Source organism: Palaemon carinicauda, chromosome 3 (assembly GCF_036898095.1).
Source record: "Palaemon carinicauda isolate YSFRI2023 chromosome 3, ASM3689809v2, whole genome shotgun sequence".
Classification (NCBI taxonomy): Eukaryota; Metazoa; Arthropoda; class Malacostraca; order Decapoda; family Palaemonidae; genus Palaemon; species Palaemon carinicauda.
This window is the reverse complement of record NC_090727.1, coordinates 201843528-201848527: the sequence shown is the minus strand read 5'-3', so window position 1 is coordinate 201848527 and position 5000 is coordinate 201843528.

The window sequence follows — 5000 nt, the reverse complement described above, 5'->3', positions numbered from 1 at the left end:
TCTCCTTTATGGGAGTGAAGTGTTGTTGTTAAATGCGAATGAGAGAAAAAACTTTGAATATGTTTAGAGGTGAACTGTTTGCATAGGATATGTGTTGTAAGACAAACTGACAGTGAAAGAGAAATTAGCAAACCATGGTTTAACCAAGTCTCCTTTATGGGAGTGAAGTGTTGTTGTTAAATGCGAATGACAGAAAAAAACTTTGAATATGTTTAGAGGTGAACTGTTTGCATAGGATATGTGTTGTAAGACAAACTGATAGTGAAAGAGAAATTAGCAAAACATGGTTTAACCAAGTCTCCTTTATGGGAGTGAAGTGTTGTTGTTAAATGCGAATGACAGAATAAACGTTGAATATATTAAGAGATGAACTGTTTACGTAGTACAAGTGTTATAAGACAAACTGATAGTGAAAGAGAAATTAGCAAAACATGGTTTAACCAAGTCTCCTTTATGGGAGTGAAGTGTTGTTGTTAAATGCGAATGACAGAATAAACGTTGAATATATTAAGAGATGAACTGTTTACGTAGTACATGTGTTATAAGACTAACTGATAGTGAAAGAGAAATTAGCAAAACATGGTTTAACCAAGTCTCCTTTATGGGAGTGAAGTGTTGTTAAATGCAAAGGTCAGAAAAAACGTTGAATATGTTTAGAGATGAACTGTTTATGTAGCACATGTGTTATAAGGCAAACTGATGGTGAAAGAGAAATTAGCAAAACATGGCTTAACCAAGTCTCCTTTATGGGAGTGAAGTGTTGTTAAATGTGAATGACAGAAAAAACGTTGAATCTGTTGGAGATGAATGTTTTCGTACTATATGTTGTAACACGAATTGCTAGTGTAAAACACGTTAGCAAAACATGGTTTAACCAAGTCTCCTTTATGGAGTGAAGTGTTGATGTTAAATGCACATGGCAGAAAAACCGTTGAATCTGTTGATAGATAATGTTTGCGTATTATATATGTTGTAACACGAATTTCTAATGAAGTAAAGTTATAAATGCATACCATTTATTACTACATTTATGAATGAACTGCAAGCAAAGCACATTCCAAAATCATTACCCTTAAATATAACCTTCTTTCCCTTTTCATCCAAATTTCATATGGGTTTCATTTCATGATATACCGAATGAACTCATATATAAAACTTATATATACGAATACATTCAATCATTCATATTATAAATGACCAAACCTTCCATTAAAGCAACCCTTACGCAACCGAGGGCTATAAGATTTTAATGTAGCCATCTGGTGAGCAATGGAAGTACAACCACCCATCAATTAACTCCTCGAATTGCTTAGCGAATAAGTGACAGAGATCATAGTTAGGGTTTTCCAAATATTCATATAACGGCGCATTAATAAATTAATTACTCCCGAGAGTTCCCTGAGTGATAGGGATCTCGTATATATATTAAGTACTTGGGACCACTAATGGGATACCTTTTAGGCAGGTTATTAATTCAGCATTAGATTGATTTTAGGAAGGATGATACAGTTAACAACTATAGTACATTTCTTTTAGCGATGCATATTTGCACCGACTCGCAGCGGAGCCCTTTTAGCTCGGAAAAGTTTCTGGATCGCTGATTGGTCGGACGAGATAATTCCAACCAATCAGCGATCACGAAACTTTACCGAGCTAAAAGGGCACCGCTGCGAGTCGGTGCAAATATGTATCGCTAAAAGAAATGGACTATAGAAGGGAACTTAGTAGAGCAAGGACCTCCGCCGCGCCAGCTTATATCTCAACCTTTTGCTTGACCTTGACATTGATCTTTGACCTTAGCATGTATTATTTGGAGCGGATTTTCATACTCTCAAATATGAACCAAATTTGAAAAGTCTGTGAGAACTAAGTCTAAAATTATAGCAGATTACGTGAATTGGACATTTTGCTTGACCGTGACCTTGACCTTTGACATTGACCTTCCAAAATTTAATCATTTCCAGCTTTTTCCATCGCAGTTAATCCCTGCAAGTTTCATAATCTACGATTATAATTATGGCCAGGAAGCTGTTCACAAACAAACACACAAAAAGGCTTTAAAACATAACCTCCTTCTAACTTCGTTAGCGGAAGTAATCAGGATGTGGAATGATCTTCCTATTACATAATAAAGAGCAAGTGTCTGGCTATATATATATATATATGTGTGTGTGTGTGTGTGTGTGTGTGTGTGTATTCTTTCCAGTCACGCTCAGCGGCATTGCCAGACATACAACTACTCGACCCCTCCCCGTCCCTCGGGTACGGGAAGAGGGAGTAGTCATATCCTGGTGAGAGGGAATGTAGTTAGGAAAAGGAGATGAGGTAGTAAGGTTTGAATCTGTGTGTGTATGTGCGTGCATATTTATCTAAATATTTAGCAGTCGTCTTTCACGGGCCGTACACTAGTATGTATATATGTACATTCAGGTAAACTATACATAAAAACCATATAAACAAACCCAAATTAGCAATCAACAGCAAACAAGGATAGATTAAATTACATCGCAATCTCCTTTCAATGGATATATCAACTCAGACGATGTGTTTAAATTGGGTATAATAGGAAACAGCGCCCTCCATCTGGAAATAAGCAAACAGTGAAGACAAAGAAGTGGTAAACAAAACTTAATACTCTTTGTGTACTGAAAGCAAGCGTGTATATCTGAAAGTTTATGTCAGAACTTAAAGGGAAGGTGGGCTTGAAACTCTGGGGTTGTTATTATAATTACTTGTTAAGCTACAACCCTAGTAAGAAAAGCAAGATGCTAGAAAAAGTTTAGATCTGAAATCACAGCGGAGGTGGACTTGAAACTACGGGGAAAATAGCCCAGTGAGGAAAGAAAACTAGGAAAAATAAAATATTTTAATAACAGTACCATTAAGATAAATATCTTCAATATAAACTATAAAAACTTTAAAAAAACAAGAGGAAGAAAAATAAGATAGAATGGTGTTCCCTATGTACTCTCAAGCAAGAGAACTCTAACCCATGACAGTGGAAGACCATGGTACAAAGGCTATGGCACTATCCAAGACTAGAGAATAATGGTGTCCTTCTCCTAGAAGAGCTGTTTACCATAGCTAAAGAGTCCACTCTACCCTAATCAAGAGGAAAGTGGCCACTGAACAGTAGTTAACCCCTTGGGTGAAGAAGAATTGTTTAGTAATCTCAGTGGTGTCAGGTGTATGAGGAAACAGGAGAATATGTAAATAATAGGCCAGACTATTCAGTGTATGTGTCGGCAAAAGGAAAATGAACAGTAACCAGAGAAATAAAATCCAATGTAGTACTATCTGGTCAGTCAAAGGACTCCATAACTCTAGCGGTAGGATCTCAACGGGTGGTTGGCGCCCTGGCCAAGCTAAAATAAAGAAGAATCTAACTTCCAGGGATGCCCTATAATCCCAAACCAAACTGGAATTGATCATTAATTACTCTGAAGAATTTTTGAGCTACTCTAGATCTCTAACATCTAAGGCAACGAGAATGATTGATGCACTAAAAGGGAGAGGAGACCCTTTCAAGCAGGTAATTATGTGTACCTAAAAGGGCGCTTTCATAATTGATGCTACAGACAGAACTCCAGACTGGTAATCAATAGTCATAAATGATGACTCCAGGGAAAGGTAGGAGCGGAGGTGACTTTCATTAGAAATGAATGAATTCATAAATTGTTGAAGATTGATTGATTGATTTTTGGGTTTTTCTGGTACATTGACATCAAAGGTTATTGAAGAGGATATCACTACTTCAGCCAACGAAGTTAGAAGGAGGTTATGTTTTATCCCCTGTTTGTGTGTGTGTTTGTTTGCGAACAGCTTCCTGACCACAATTTTAATCGTAGAGTAATGAAACTTACTCTGGAAACGATTAAATTTTGGAAGGTCAAGGTCAAAGGTCATGGTCACGGTCAAGCAAAATGTTCAATTCACGTAATCAGCCATACATATGATCAGCGCCCCATCCCCCTCTCCACCCCCCTCTCCACCCAAGCTAGGACCAAGTAGGGCCAAAAAATGGCTGCTGATGACTCAGAAGAGAGACCTATAGGCTCCTGCAAACCTCTAATCCTTAGCTGACAAGGATGGTGACGTTGCAGCGACCAAAGTAACTAACGAGTTTGAGCGGAATAAGAACCCAATTCGGGCGATCACCAGTTAGGGACGTTACCAGGTAGGTTACCACAACTTCCTCAGGGCGAGGTGTGCCAGAAATTCCTGTATCCAATTGTACATCTTCGTAATTATATTATAATTATAATTATCATTATTATTATTATTATTATTACCCAAGCTACAACCCTAATTGGAAAAGCAAGATGCTACAAGCCCAAGGGCTCCAATAGGGAAAAATATCCCATTGAGGCAAGGAAATAAGGAAATAAATAAATAATGAGAACAAATTAACAATAAATCATCCTAAAACAATAACAACGTCAAAACAGATATGTCATATATAAACAATAAAAACACTTATGTCAGCCTGTTCAACATACATTTGCTGCAACTTTGAACTTTTGAAGTTCTACTGATTCAACCACCCGATTAGAATGATCATTACGATTCAATCAGGATTGAATGATAAATTACTTTGAGAAAAAAAAACTAGTTCGAGAAAATAGTCCAGAATTAAACAATACTGATTATTCTAACCATGTCATCAGTCTCAACACTGCTAGAATACTAACTGTAGGCCGGTACTCATTTGCAGGTCAATGACTGGACGACAAAACTCCTACATGAATATTACTTATTTGCATTTATAGTTGTTTTTCTGTAGTAACCATCGCGGACGATAAAGAACAGGTTAATTAATTTAAAGAATATTGAAGATATAAGTAAATGCCAATAATCTTTATATATATATAATATATATATATATATATATTTATATATATATATACTTATATATACTGTACAACATATATATATATATATATATATATATATATATATTTATATATATACTGTACAGTATATATATATATATATATACA